Source organism: Mustela nigripes, chromosome 2 (genome assembly GCF_022355385.1).
Source record: "Mustela nigripes isolate SB6536 chromosome 2, MUSNIG.SB6536, whole genome shotgun sequence".
Classification (NCBI taxonomy): Eukaryota; Metazoa; Chordata; class Mammalia; order Carnivora; family Mustelidae; genus Mustela; species Mustela nigripes.
In genome coordinates, this window is record NC_081558.1 from 89,200,695 (window position 1) to 89,216,728 (window position 16,034).

The window sequence follows — 16,034 nt, forward strand, 5'->3', positions numbered from 1 at the left end:
TTAAAGCAGAACATAATCGAGATGTTTTTGATATTTCTCTAAGAACCCCTGCTACAGGGCAACCTTCAAAAAACATCAAATAGAAGTCAGGGGAAATCTCTGTGTTGGCTATTTCTTTCCCATCATGTGCACAAATGACTGATCTGTAGCTTATTTATTTGCAATTCTGACCCCCAGAGACAAAGCCTATTCAGCTCTGTTTGGTGCTGGGTTTCTTACAGCTGGATAGGAAAGTTGGAAACTGAAATGTCCAACACATTCTTTCTACAACCTATATGATAAATATCAGGCAGCATTTAAACTCTTCTATTTTAAATAAATTTTAGAATATTGAACATCAGGTATGGGATATGTTAATAAATGAAAAAGATCAGTTTACAACAATCTTTTAAATTATGTCTTAGGCTGATGTCTTGGCTTGGGTTCCCATAGCAGCAGACTCTAAGTCCAGAACCCAAATTCAAGGAGCGTCTTCTGGAGGTGACCACAGGATACACTGATGGAGGAGAGGGGAAGTGAGACAGGAGAAGGAAGCAGCCAACAAAGGACACTCTGTCATGCAAGTTAACACCGTGGGCAGCCGCCCCCCCACCAATGCCATTGGGAACTCTGGAACCTGGTTGGATGGCATCTTGGCTGAGTTAGTCCACGGGGCTGGAGGTAAGGAATCTGAGTTATTTAAATAGCAATCTCTGTCAGTTGTTCTTTGAAGGCTGCTCCCAGGGGCCATGAATTCTCTGGCACACCCAGCTTGCCACAGACAGTTGTAGAAGGGGCTCTGGCTGCCAAAACAGGAGGGGGAAAAAAACGAAAATGAAAAAAGTTGAGGGAAGAGATGCAGATCCTGGCAATTGGATCCAGGCAGGGATGATACCTTGTTTAATGAGTGTTTGGATGCAATTCATTTCTATTGCATGGTGGTGAAGTCCAAGGGAGAATTGGCAAGAGTATCCTGACTGTCTGCAGCTCCTAGGTACCCCAGAGTCTAGAGCTCAAGGCAAAAGCATAGGTGTTACTAGATTTCCACCAAGTGTGATCCCAGGGAGGAGTGAGGTAAAAGGGAGTAAGGCATAGAAAGGCTAAGTCAGTGCAAGGAGACATTTCCAAGCTCGCTGTCACTTGTTAACAAGTGCATGTGATTGCTCCATCTCATAAAGCTATCTCTTCAGAGGGCGTACGACCTACTGCATTGCAGGACAGTCTGTCCTGAGGAAGGGAGGAGGAGACTTAGCCCTCAGCTTCTGTATCTTGCTGGTGAAAGGTTTTCCCCATGATGCATTAACTCCTGAACACCCCCAAATTCTGCATGTGAGGACATCAAGTGGGTCTCTTTACCCTTCATAACTCAAAAGCAAGAAGAAAGCCAAGAGTAGGAGGTGAGAGGCACCCAGCAGAGGCAGGAAAGGTACTGCAGAGTGGACCTGGGGGATGTGGGTAGGGTCCATACATCCCCAGCTAATGCAGTGGCAGTCAGGGAAGAAAAGCTGGTCTAAAGACCTCAGAAACAGGGAAGGACAAAAGGATCTGAGATGTTGCCCGAGATATGCCTGATGCATTTTTGTTATGTTTATGTGGACATGCATAAAACATGCACTCACATGTACAAACACCATCACATTTAACAGACAATAGTTACCAAAAGATGGTGGTAAAGATCCAGCCAAATTTTATTCCATCCTATGTTCTTTAATACATGCTGCAAGTTTTGTATAAGAAAGGTATTTTGACTTTTTTAATGGGTAAGGGTCATGTGGATAATTTTAGAAAGGGAGACAGAGTAGCAACTGTTTATTTCTTAAAGAAAAACAAAGCAGCCAAAAAAAAAAAAAAAAATCAGTATTCTATGTTTTACTTGATAGGCACAGCCCAAGCTGTCTTCTTCAACAAAAGTCTGAATCTTTTAAGAGACTATTTAGAAAGCAGTAATAAGTCATTTTTTTCAGTGTGAGAGTTATAATTCTTGTCTTATGATAAAATCAGTTTTCAAATAATTTAAGAATATACCTTGTTTATATATCTTGCTTCATTAGCCAATAGGTATTATTGACCAAATACTTTCTAAGCCCTGACAATGGGCAAGGTACCTACCAGTCATTGGTGATAACAAGAAAAATCAAAAAGAATTGTTACCAGCTAGGTGTGCACACTGGAGTAGGCAGGATCAGCTACGGCAGTGAAAAATCAGAACCCAGTAAGTATCCAAACGCTTTCTGACCATTTCCAGCCTCCCTTGCAAAGAAGTGAGGACCATGTGACTATTTCTGTCTAATGAGCTGTGAGCTGGGGCATGGCTCCGACTCTCGCTACCCCTAGAGCAATGACGACGGAGGCCACGTTTTGCTCGATGACCTAGCTACAAGAAGGTAAAGGACTGACGGACCCACTTCAGGTCTTGCACGGATAAGCTATAAATCTTGGCTGTGTTAAGCTCTTGAGGTTTCAGGGTTATCGCCACACTGTTGCCAAGGTCAGCCTGACTAATACATAGACATGTAAGGGATTACAGTGTGCAGGTGAATTCACTGCGCTGTTGAAACAAAAGAAAGGAGAATTAACCAAGCTGAAGCTGCCAAGCTGAAGCTGCCACTTAGGTTAGGGATACTAAGTCTTAACAGCCACGTGGAGGAGCAGCTTTCCCCACAGCCCTGACTGAGTGTAGAACTTTTCTTGTTCCAGGATTCATAAAGAAAACCTGACAGCCTTATGGGTCGTTGTTATCCAGTGGATCTACCAGAGAAGCATGTCCAAATACACTGACACCAAAGTACAGAGAGACCCACCAAGTGACGGGAGTCATTCCGTGGGGTACCTCACTTTAGAACGTAAATCCTGACAAACTTCCGACATTGTACTTTTTTTTTTTTTAAGATTTTATTTATTTATTTGACAGGCAGAGATCACAAGTAGTCAGAGAGGCAGTCAGAGGAGTGAGGGGGGAGCAGGCTCCCCACTAAGCAGAGAGCCAGATGCAGGGCTGGATCCCAGGACCCTGAGATCATGACCAGAGCCGAAGGCAGAGGCTCAACCCACTGAGCCACCCAGGCGCCCCCGACATCGTACTTTTAAAATTTTACAATGTAGCAGACTCCTAAATTTTTGCAGTGCTTTACATCTACCCCTAATAAGACAAAACAACAAGGGCACATGACTTTTTGATATTTTTCCCCATAACCTATCACTTCGGTCTAATCATGAGAAAACACCAAACAAAGCCGAAGTGAGGGCCATTCTGCAAAATTTTTCAAGAATGTTAAGATTATAAAAACAAACAACAAACAACAACATAAGAAAAGACGGAGCATGTGTCAGAGACTGAAGGAAACTAAGGAGCCATTATAACTCAAGGTAATATGGTATTTTGGATTGAATCCTGGAGGATTCAATATCTAAATAGAGTCTAAATTTAGGTATTGGATATCTAAATTCTGTGTCTAAACTAATATCTAAAAAGGTGTTAGTGGAAGAATTGGTGACATCTGAATGTCATCTAAGGTTTGGTTAATAATGTTGCACCAATGTTTATTTCATAGTTTGATGAATGTGCTGTGGTTATGCAAGGTGTTAGCATTAGGGGAAGCTGAGAGAAGGGTGTACCGGACCTCTGTATACTAGCTTTATTGCTCTTCTGTAAATCCACCAAGTTTGGGGAAAGGAAGATAGAAAGGGTCTGGTTAATAAGATTGAATATACAGAAAGGAAAAACCAAGGTATCCGTGAGAAAGTCTGTGTGTGTGTGTGTGTGTGTGTGTGTGTGTGTGTGTGTGTATGTTGGTGAGTCTGTGTGATGTTGCCTGGTCTGGGTGTGTGTATGTGGTCGGGGGCCATCTGGTGTGTGAGGTGTGTGTGTATATATGTCTCTGGATGGATGACTGTTTATGTGTGTATATTTTGGAAGAGGGGTGAATTTACATGCACACGGCTCTACTGGGAGGGCTCTACTTGCATGAGAGTGAGCACGGCCTTAAATTTTGAGCCCTAGGCACCTAGGGTGCTTGCCTCACCCTAGACCTAGTTTAAAGAGGCTGCCAAGAAGAGCAAAAGATCACAGAGGGGGCACCTGGATTTGAACCAGGGACCTCTTGATCTGCAGTCAAATGCTCTACCACTGAGCTATACCCCCTGATAGCAATGAGCTTCACATAAACACTTATTTCCCTTTTATGAGTTACATCATCCTTCATAAATACCTTTTACAGCTGAGATTCTTCTTGGGTTTAAATTCATCCTCAATTCCCTTCCAGCCACACACCAGCTCCCAGAACACGTATGCTCGTTCTCTTCCCAGCACCTAAAGCTCAGTGTAATTCTCAGTATAATTTTCTGGTTTTTAAAATACACTACCAACTGCCCAGAAATCTCTGGGCACATCTATTAATTAGTGTTTTTCCCCACACCCACGTCAATGAATGTTTTAAATATCATGAGTCACTAACGAGTATTGTTTGGACAGGGAGGGAACCTTAACTGGGTATCCAGAAACTTCAGAGGTTCCGGCAAAACTCTGAAATTGTAGGCAGATGTGTGTATGTGCACGTATTGGATACTGTGTATGTTTTTATCACATTTTCAAAGGGCAACTCGGGGTAATCTGTCACAGTTTACAGTCAAACAACGACAACAACGAGGTATTCCCAAGTCCAAAATTCATCTTTAATACCTCTAATGCCCATTCCCTTCAATTCCAGCCTGAGGATTTTTAATCTTGTGTATCTTTGAGACGGAGATGAAAGGTCAAGGCAATTTCTGCCATTGCAACAAATCCTCCCAGCGCAGGCCTGTCACCTCCATGAAGCTGGGGAGGGAACAGAGCTGGAGCCTCAGCTCACCAGCCCTCGGAGAACCCAGATATTCCTTCCCAGCCACTCCTCTCTGAGGCCCTACAAGAACCTCAGATTTCATATCCGGTGTGCCCCAAAACAAACGTGCCACCTTCTGGCCCAAACCTGCACCTCTTCCTAATTTTGCTTTGTTGTCATAATAACAGCTCATATTTACCAGACACCTGCCAGACATAGTACTAAAGGGTCTGCCCATACCTTCCCAGGAGATCATTACAGAAATGCCATAAAACAGGTATTAATATGCACATATGGATTTTACAGGGAGGGAAACTGAAGCACAGAGCGGTCACACAGATAGGAGGTACCAAGCCTGGGGTTCTGGTGCAGCCTCGGGGCTCAGCGCCAGGCCTGCCTCCCTAACCACACCATCAGCCTCCTCCCCATCTTGGTTGCTGACACCACCGTGTACTCAAGTCATTTGGTCAAAACATGGACAGCCGTGGGCTTCTCTCACCTTCTCTTCTCCAGCTCCAGCTAATCTCTGGGTATTGCTGATTTTAGCACTGACGTCACTTAGGTCCATCCCCGCCCCTACACTGGCAATGCCACCACCCCCTAAATGGCCTTCCAGCCTACACCGCTCACAGCCGCCCCCCCTGGGGCTCCCACAGCAACCTGTTTAAAATGGAGTCTATCTAGGTCACGGCCCTTTAAATGTCTTCCCTAGAAACTCCGAGTCACTTGGCACCAGGGGCAGGTTTCTTTTCACGTGGATCCTATCTGCCTCTTCAACTTCATCTGCTGACACTCCCGTATCTTGCTGTGAGCTCCAGCTGCCCCCACCGGCCTTGGCCCAGGCAGCCTAGTCTGCCTGCAACTCAGCCACCCCTCCACACGGCCCTTTCTCCGCTCCCTTTCAGTCCTATGAAATATCATTCAGCTTTGAAACTGGGACTTGCCATTAGCAACTCAAGGAAGCCTCCCTTAACCTCCCCTCCTCTGGATGGAAGGCAAGGTTACCTCCTCTGCGTGCCCCACACTGGCACAGCTCCCTGCATGTCCTGTCCCTCTGATTGTGTACTTGCGGGCCTGCTTCCTGGTGGAGAGTGCACTGACGCCAGGGGCCATGCCTTAGTCACCTTTGGGTTCCCGCTTTGCACAGTCCTGGCTCACAGTCGGTGCATTGTGCTATTCAGGCTCTTCTAGAGATGCAACGTGGCCTGGGCTGCGGGCAGGGGTTGGACTCAGACAATAGTCTGACCTCTGGCCTGCACCTGGGTTCTGAGTAAAGGCACCCGCAGTGGGAGTGTGGGGCTGAAGGAGAGAATTGAGGGGGTAGAAAGGTAATAGAGATTCCCAGAGCTTTAGAGCAGGGAAAGAGTGCAGCTCCCTCAATTTCGGGTCCATTCACGCTCACCCCAGCAGTGTTTTGTGAATGAAGACTTACTTTCCTAGGGTGCTGCCACAGTGTGGGCACAGTCACTAAATCACTGGGTTGACCCTGCAGCCCAAAGTTTCTAAAACTAGATGGACAGTCCTGGCACCTTGGGAGAATCGCCGAGTGGAATTTTGTCACACAACTTTTAACACTAGAATGGTACGTGTAACATCATGAAGTCACTGAGAATGTGTGTTCTGAGTCCAAATCCTAGACCTTCTCTTTGTATATTTTCAACCATTAGCCAATTACCAAGAGTCTCCAAGTCTTTCTATCTCCTCATGTAAAATGAAGATACTGATGGTATGGTATGTATCTTGTAAAATTTTGGAGAGAAATGGAGGACAGAACTGATGTAAAGAATTCAGACTGGTGCCTGGCATATACACAAAGGACACTAGTTATCATTCTGCCATGAGTTATGGAAAATAACAGAGCCAAAGTTAATTCATATTCTCCTGAAGCAAAAACTTAAACGTACAGGGGGCACCTGGATTTGAACCAGGGACCTCTTGATCTGCAGTCAAATGCTCTACCCCTGAGCTATACCCCCAGTGATATAAGCTTGTTTTTATAGTCTATCTCTCTCTCAACTCGCTGGTTCTGAAACCTCCAATGAATGACTCAGGGGAGCTATAATTAGAGAGAATGCTGCCTGGAAGGCGTCTGGGCATTACAAGCGTTAGAAGAAGTTTATTATGAAAAAAGACAGGAGTCCCGAGAATGAAGCTCTTGGAGCCCAGAAACTCGTCTTAGACTTCCCAATACCCAGACTGTCCACCCTATCTCACATAAAGCGAATCTGCCAGGTAAAAATCATCAGGGTTTCCACAAATGGCAACATCAATATAATGCCGATGACTGGATTCTTGTCATACTTCCTTTAGAGCCGGGGCTCCTAGCAACTGAGATTCTCAGTCCTCTTCATGACTTCACAGAACTAAGCTTATAACAAGCCCTCAAAAGGTATTTGTTACATTAAATTGATTCTGGAAAACACATGCATAAATAATATAATGGGTGTGATTTAGCTTTTCCAAGCCACGACTGTAAGATGATTTTAATCTTACAAAAACAGATGGTCAGTGAGTTACATTCTTATGTAACATAACTTGCCTGGAACTTGGAATATTGTCAACTCCAAAAGGTCATTTGATGAAGAGAAAAACGGCTCCAAACAAGAGCCTTTAATCAACTAAGTAAATTATTTATCCTGGCCCTACCTACCACCAAAGTTTCCTTTTCAACTTCCAAACACAACCTCAATTAAAGTCACGTATATTTTGTGGCTTTATATGAAGACATCTCTCATCCTAATTGTTCAAGTCCATCTTATGGAAATCTTGCGTGTTTAAACCTATTGAGAAGTCTCTCTTCTGCTGATTTCTCAGACCACATACTTTTTTCAGGTCTTTTCAAAGGATCTTAAGTTTGGGCTGACTATTTTGTGTAAGGGCTGTGGTTTGTTGGGAGTTCAGGAAAGGGGAGAAACTCCATTCTATTCTTTTTCTCCTCTGCCCCAGGTTGGATTTGAGGGCCCAGAAAGGAATCACAACACACGATTTGCTCATTGTTTTTTTCTCACCTAAAACATCAGTAGAGTTGAGATTTTAGCAGCAATAGATGTAATGTGTGCTTCATATCTAAGAACCAACACTGAAAAGGATTTGGAAATCATTTATCCCAACCACTTCTTTTGCAGACCAAGACACAGATGGAGGAAAACTAAAGACCCTTGTTTGTTTAAAGTCACAGACATATCTGAGTGGTTCATTTCATTAAGTGTCCGACTCTTGATTTCAGCTCAGGTCATGATGATCTTAGAGTCCTGGAATCAAGCCCTGCATTGGGCTCTGAGCTCAGCAAGGAGTCTGCTGAAGATTCTCTCTCTCTTCCCCTCTGTCCTACCCTGGCTCACTCTCTCTCTTTCTTAAATAAATGGATGAATCTTCAAATAAAAAAATAAACAAACAAAGTCACAGACATACCAAAGCAAGATCAGAACCAAGGGTCCACCTACTACCAGCTCCTTGGAGAACCCCAAGCCAGATATAATGTGTGACTGTTTGTGGGATAAATATCAAATTTACTGTCAACTGAAATAAAGAGGGGAAAATGAAAAAGAACAAAGGCCTTTATTTGGAGCATCAGAGTTGCAATTAGGGGCTCACAGATTCCAGATCGAGTAGTCAGAAAAGGGTCCTGCTCCTGTGGGGAAAGTACAGGATTTTGTGAGAAAGCAGCAGGGGCTAATCACATGATTTAGACAAAGAAGAGAAGAAAAGAAACTGCTCACTTGGTGCTGACCAGTTGAGCTGCTTTCTATCTTATTGATTCCTTTATTGAAGCTGTCAAACAAAACTGTCTCTCATATGTACCAACCAACTTCACTGTCCTCCTATGATCCAAATGCCAGTGGCTCTGTCGAAATTTTATGAGCATCTACTTGTAAACCAATTGCTGCTTCTAGCCCAGCTCAAGAGTTTATTAGTTGAGGGGTGCCTGGGTGGCTCAGTGGGTTAGGGCCTCTGCCTTTGGCTCAGGTCATGGTCCCGCGGTCCTGGGATCAAGCCCCACATCAGGCTTTCTATTCAGTGGGGAGCCTGCTTCCCCTCTCTCTGCCTACCTCTCTGCCTGCCTCTTGGGCTACTTGTGAGCTCTCTCTGTCAAATAAATAAATAAAATCTTTAAAAAAAAAAAAAGAAAAAGAGTTCATTAGTTGGAAAGGAAAATGGGGTTTCTAATGTCCAGAAATGTTATCCAATTCCACATTATATGTAAGTAGACTAAATATCCTGTTTTGCTGTGGATTCTCCTGGTTTCAGCACTGAGGGTCTCATGTTCCATGAACTCCCCCATTGGTTACCCTACATATTATCTTATTTTTTCTTATCTACAGTATTTCCCAAACTGAATCATTCACTTGCCCCTATCACAAGGTCTACCATACCGGTATTTACTTACTATTTGTCTTGAAATCAACCTACCATTTTTTTTTTAATTTTTGCCTCATCCTATGCAAAAATATCCTTGAAATCATGCCAATTGTACTTCCTTCTACTACACATCAAAATAAATACAAAGCTATTGAAATGTGTTAAAATTGTATTAAACACATATTGCACTTATAATTTGCCATGCATGGTTCTAAGCACTTTACAAATATTAATTCACTTAATCCTTAAAACAACTCAGTGAGAGGAGAACTGTTACCACTTTTACAATGAGGAAATTGAGGCACAGTCAAGTTCAATACCTTACCCAAAGTCACACAGCTGGTAAGTATGTCCATGTGTCCCCAAAGTCATCTTAGAAACCTCAGAGGTAGCCACAGTGTGATGGTTTTAGAGTGCCCAGACATTTGACCAAACATTGTTCTTGGTGTGTCTGTACAAGATTAACATTTTGAATCAGAGATCGAATAAAGCAGATGGATTCTCCCTTTTTGGATGGGCCTCATCCAATCCACTGAAGGCCTGAAGAGAAGAAAAAGTAACAGGGACCTCCTCCTGCCTGACCTCCTTGAGCTAGGGCATTAGTCTAGTCCTGCCTTCAGAATCAAATAAAAATATCAGCTCCTGGGTCTTGAGCCTTCTGTCTTTCTGCCTGGTACTCACACCATTTTGTCTCAGGTCTTTGAACTCAGACTGGAACTACCTATCTGCTCTTCTGGGTCTTCTGCTTGGTGACCATGGATCTTGGGACTTTTCAGCTTCTGTAATAAATCTATTTATATAGCTGTTGGTTCTGTTTCTCAGGAGAACCCTAGTATACATAGGAACTCTGGGAAGAATAGTTGGGCCTGCACTGGCCTTGAGGATACTGGCCATATTTGTTGAGCTTTCATATACCTCAAGAGGCAAAGAACACCACCACCTGCCCTACCTACAAGCTAGGGGATCAGGAAAGATGGTTGAATTGACCTAACTTCTCTTCCCTTTATCATCACGTCAAACATGTGAACTGGTTCTCATCGTCAAAACATAAGGAAAAGTTAATATGTGTTTTAATCAAAAGGTATACAAGCCAGGGTGCCTGGGTGGCTCAGTGGGTTCAGCCACTGCCTTCGGCTCGGGTCATGATCCCAGGGTCCGGGGATCGAGCCCCGCATGAGCAGGAAGTCTGCTTCCCCCTCTCCTTCTGCCTGCCTCTCTGCCTACTTGTGATCTCTCTCTGTCAAATAAAAAAAAAAAAGGTATACAAGCCAAACAATCTCACCTGAGCTCCAAAGCCCATCAAAGATTTACATCAAAGCTACAGGAGAGGAGGAGATGACAGCACAAGACATCTTGCAGAAACCCCGTGAAAACTGTGGCAATGATTCAAAATATGCTCAACCACAGAGTTTTAGAAACTGAGCCTTCCTCATATTTCCAGATCCCATAGGACTATCTCATAAGGGGAATGAATTAGAATTTAAGTTTCAGTAATCAGACAGCTCTTTCCCCTTAAATTAAGGATTTCCCCTCCTTATATTCCTTCTTAGTTGAATTTTTTTTCACTTTTTCATCCTCAGGTTTCTTGACTCAAAAAATGGGATGTCACCATTAGAAGATCTCCTTAATCTTTTCCAATCCCAACAATATATGACTCACAAATTCAAAATTTAACTTCTAGTCAAAAATATGAGGATGGTCCAAAGGTGGCAGAAAAAAGTGATTAAAAAGAAAGGGAAGGGGCACCTGGGTGGCTCAGTGGGTTAAGGCCTCTGCCTTCAGCTCGGGTCATGATCCCAGTGTCCTGGGATTGGGTCCCATGTCGGGCTCTCTGCTAGGTGGGGAGCCTGCTTCCCTCTCTCTCTCTCTGCCTGCTTCTCTGCCTACTTGTGATCTGTCTGTCAGATAAATAAATAAAATCTTTAAAAACTATAAAATAAAATAAAAAGAAAGGAAATATGTTACTGTGGGCACAAGATTTGCCATCAGCCTTATTACCCTAATTTTTCCTCATTTCATTCCACACAACATTTTTTCTCTTATAGATACCTATGTTCTAGCAAAAGACGCTCAATGTTACTAATCATAAGAGAAATGCAAACCAAAACCATAATGAGATACCACTTTACACCCCTTAAGATGGCTACTATGAAAAGAATAGAGAATAACAAGTGTTAATGAAGTTGAAGAGATATTGGAACTCTCCTGCAGTGTTGATGGGAATGTAAAATGGTGCAGCCTCTATGGAAAGCAGTATGGTGGTTCCTCAAAAAAATTAAAAATAGAACTACCATATGATCCAGCAATACTACTTCTCATACATATTCCAAAAGGATTCAAAGAAGAATATTAAAGAGATATTTGCACACCCATGTTCCCTGCTGCATTATTCAGTATCCAAGAGGTGGAAGCAACCCAACTGTTAATCAGTAGATGAATGGATAAAGAAATATATATATATAAATATATATATGTATAAATATACAATGGAATATTATTCAGCCTTGAAAAAGAAGGAAATCCTGCCATTTGTGACAAGATGGATCTGCCTGGAGGAGTTTATGCTAAGTGAGATAAGGCAGACACAGAATGACAAACAATGCATGATCCTACTTTTACAAGGAAGGTAAAACAGCCAAACTCATGGAACTGGAGAGTACATAGAATAGTGGTTACCAGGATCTGAGTGGAGGCAGAAATATGGAAATGCCAGTGATAGGATAGTTTTAGTTTCAGTTAGGCCATATGAGTAAGTTCTGGAGATATACAGTACAACATAGGGCCAAGAGTTGACAATATTGTATTGTATACTTAAAAATTTTCTCAGACAGTGGGTCTTATGTTAAGTGCTCTTACCACAAAAGGAAAAAGTCTATTAAGATAGATAGATAGATAGACAGATAGATAAAATTTTAGAAATAAAGGGGGTGAGAGGAAACTTGGAGGTAAGGTGAGGAATGCTTATAACCTTGAATGTGGTGATAGTTTCATGAGGTTGTACTTATTTCCAAATTCATCAAGTTGTATACATTATACATGATACCTTTTTTATGTCAATCATACTCAATAAAGTGGTTTAGGAAAAGATAGAAAAAATAGTTGTCAAGGGCTGGGGGAAAAAAGGAATTAATGTTTCAGTTTTGCAAAATAAGGAATTTTTAGAGATCTATTGCCCAACAATGTGAACATACTTAGCACTAATGAACTGTACCCTTAAGAATGATTAAAATGGTAAATTTAATGTTATGTGTTAAAAAAAAAACTGTGCCCCAATATTACAAAGAAATTGAGTAATGAAACAAGCCACATCAAAAACAAACAAACAAACAAACCACCAACACACGCCTATTGTAAAAAGGGCAGGCAACATAAGCACTTACATCTCTTGATGGGAAGCTACTCCACAACCTCCAGCTTAGTGAACAGATTTTGCCCGATTCATGGACTAAGACAAATTCTTCCTCTAACTCAACAGCAAACCCAAATGTCTCTGTCTGCTCCCAGCAGGGCCTGCCACCACCTGGCATTCTTTATTCCCCAGATGGTCACTGCATCATTTATTTTAGCCCCTTTTCATTATTCAATTAACAAAAAAACAAAATGAAGCTAACATTATAGCCTATTTTCTGTTCTTGGAAAAGCAGCCTCGGGATTTAGCCCCACAGTCAAACCTGCAAATCCATCTGACCTGTGCTCAGGATTCCTACTCTGTCCATAACCCAAGTAGGGAAGTCATTCAAGTTTGTGTTGAGCCTTCAGCCAGGTGAAAGAAAGTTGGGGGCTGGTACATGTTAGTTTCACTTAAATTGTGGGGTGGGGGGATGTCCCAGTCAAAGGACACCAACTTGGATTGTCATGGGGAAAATCAGCCAAATGATATTTTTAGTAACTGCTTTGCAGTTGACATCTCCAGAGCTTTCAAGGGAAAACCACCTGTTCTGCTATACTCTTAGGTCACAGAAAAGGTTGTTTTTTACTTTCAAACTCACTCTCAAAATCATTGTCCCCTTCTCCCCTTCTCTCTTCCCTTCTTTCTTTCTCCCTCTCAAAGCAATCTAGATTCACTCTCTCAGGGTTCAATTTATTCTCTAAATGAAACAATGGCCTTTTTACAAGGTCCATTCAAGCTACTCAGATTACAGTGTTTCAGGCAGAAGTTAAAATTGCACATACAAATGTGCCTTATTTATTTGAAAGTTTGTTCCCTACAAGCTACTGTGTGACAAACATAGTCCTGTGTCCTTCTAAGAACACTTTTGCTAATTTGCTTCATGAAATATTGTCTTGCTATCATATATTGCCCTCTCTACATCTTCCCAAAAGTCGTCCAAAAATAGCCAACCTGACAGGAATCTCTTTGACATCAGTCTTGGCAATATTTTTCTAGATATTTCTCTGCAGGCAAGTAAAAGTAAACTATTGGGACTACATCAAAATAGTTTTTGGACAGTGAAGGAAACCATCAAAAAAAAAAAAGACAATCTACTGACTGAGAAAAGATATTTGTAAATGATGCATCCAATAAGTGGTTAATATCTCAAATATATAAAGAACTTCTACACGTCAACGCCAACAAACAAACAAACAAATAATTTGATTTTAAAATGGGTGGAGAACCTGAATAGACATTTCTCCAAAGAAGACATCCAGACGGCCAACAGACACATGAAAAGATGCTCAAGATCACTCATCATCAGGGAAATACAAATCAAACTACAATGATATATCACCTCACACCTGTCAGACTGGCTAGAATCAAAAAGACAAGAAACAACAAGTCTTACTGAGAATGTGGAGAAAAAGGAACCCTCATGAACGGCTGGTGGGAATGCAAACTGGTACACCCACTGTGGAAAACAATATGAAGTTTCCTCAAAAAATTAAAAATAGACATGCCATACTATCAATAATTCCACTACGGGGGTGCCTGGGTGGCTCAGCCAGTTAAGTATTCAACTCTTGGTTTTGGCTCAGGTCATGATCTCATGGGTGGTGGGATCCAGCCCCACATCAGGCTCTATGCTCAACAGGGAACCGGCTTGAGAATTTGTTCCCTCTGCCATTTCACCCCCTTTCCATGCTCTCTCCCTCTCTCTCTCAAATAAATAAATAAATCCTTAAATAATAATAATAATAATAATTCCACTACTGGGTATTCACACAAAGAAAACAAAAACACTAATTTGAAAAGATATATGCATCCCTATGTTTATTGCAGCATTATTTACAATAGTCAAGATATGGAAGCAACCTAAGTGACCATTGATAGATGAGTGGATAAAGAAGATGTGAGACATATATATCTCACATCTTCTTTATATACATATATATATACATATATGTATACATATATATGTAATGAAATAATACTTAGCCATAAAAAGAATTAGATCTTGTCATTTGTGACAACATGCGTGAAACTAGAGAGTATTATGTTAAGTGAAATAAGTCAGAAAAAGATAAATATTATATGATTCACTTATATGTGACATCTAAAAAAACAAAACAAAACAAAACAAAAAAAGCAGGAACAAACTCGTTAATAAGAGAACAAACCATCAGTTGCCAAAGGGAACAGAGTAAGAGAATGGACAAATGGGTAAAGGGGAAAGGAAACACAGGCTTCCAGTTTCTGGAATGAAGAAGCCATGGGGATGAAAGCCACTGCATAGGGAATAGAGTCAGTGGTATCGTAATAGCATCGCATGGGGACAGATGGCAGTCACACTTGTGGTGAGCACAGCATAACATACTGAGTTGTGGAGTCACTATGTTATACACCTAAAACTAATGTAACATTGTGTATCAACTATGCCTCAATAAAAAAATTTAATTAAATAAACTTAGCCAACCTGCCAATTGTTTGGATGGCGCACTGAATATATGGTTATTGGGAGGATAAAGACAATAATTTAATTCATAGATGTCGTGGCTTGAATGAAATCAACTGAGCTAAGCTGGAACTGCAACTCCCAGAATTCCTTTCTCTGCATGGTTCTGGGCTAGGGTTGCCCCCCCCCCCCCCCCCCCAAGAGATACAAAGGTGGAGGGAAGTGTTCACATTGAGATAGAGGGAGCTAGGGCAGGTGCTGTTGTGGTTCACTCGTATTCACTGGTTTCTGGGCCCATTTTATTGGTTTTGGGCAGTCCAGGCCCACGGTTCTGCCACTTCCTGCTGGACCTCCTCCTCGGCTTCTCTGAATCCTGGGCCACATTTATGAACAGCTTTGGGGTGAAATGTGCCAGCAGCTCACCCACATCATTGAAGATGGAAGTCTGAAGACATGGAGAGACTGGTAGGGGTTCCAGTTTGTCCTTTCTCTTTCCCACTTCATGTCTGTCTTCACTCTCAAACTGCTCACCTCAGGCCCAGCACCAGATCCAGGATACCAGACTAATGTATATTGCTCAGTTAGCTCCCACAACTGCATAAGGTCCTCTATAATAAATCCTTTATATCACATATATGGTTCTGATTCAATCCTAATTACTGGAGAAATAACTCAGCAAACACCACATGGAAGCTGAAATTCTTAGCTCTGACCAAATCGTTCTTTATAATGGCATTCTCCCTTACCATTACCTGTACATGCCTGTTTAGGGTCACTTTATATCTGAAATCAGCCCTGTGTATATATCAAATCATAATTTCTTGCTCTAAATATATAGGGGTTTTTTTTCCTTTCTCATTAAGCTTTATCTAGCAGTAACTGAAAACTTCAATCTAAGAATCTCCCCTTTATGTTATGGAGAAGAACACTGGCTAGCGGTCAACTCCAGCTTCATTCAATCAGACCTTTGGGCAAGCCCCTGAATCTCTTTGGATCCTCCAACCTTTATCTGCAGAGAGAAAGAGCTAGAATTGATCTCTCAAGACCC

General features: G+C 41.9%; 2 non-coding genes across 2 annotated transcripts; both read right to left on the reverse strand.

Moving 5' to 3' along the window:
• Positions 1 to 4,048: 4,048 nt before the first annotated feature.
• On the reverse strand, positions 4,049 to 4,120 carry TRNAC-GCA (transfer RNA cysteine (anticodon GCA)). Its single transcript has one exon. It is a non-coding gene; the product is annotated as a tRNA-Cys (tRNA).
• Positions 4,121 to 6,700: 2,580 nt separating this feature from the next.
• On the reverse strand, positions 6,701 to 6,772 carry TRNAC-GCA (transfer RNA cysteine (anticodon GCA)). Its single transcript has one exon. It is a non-coding gene; the product is annotated as a tRNA-Cys (tRNA).
• Positions 6,773 to 16,034: the final 9,262 nt, after the last annotated feature.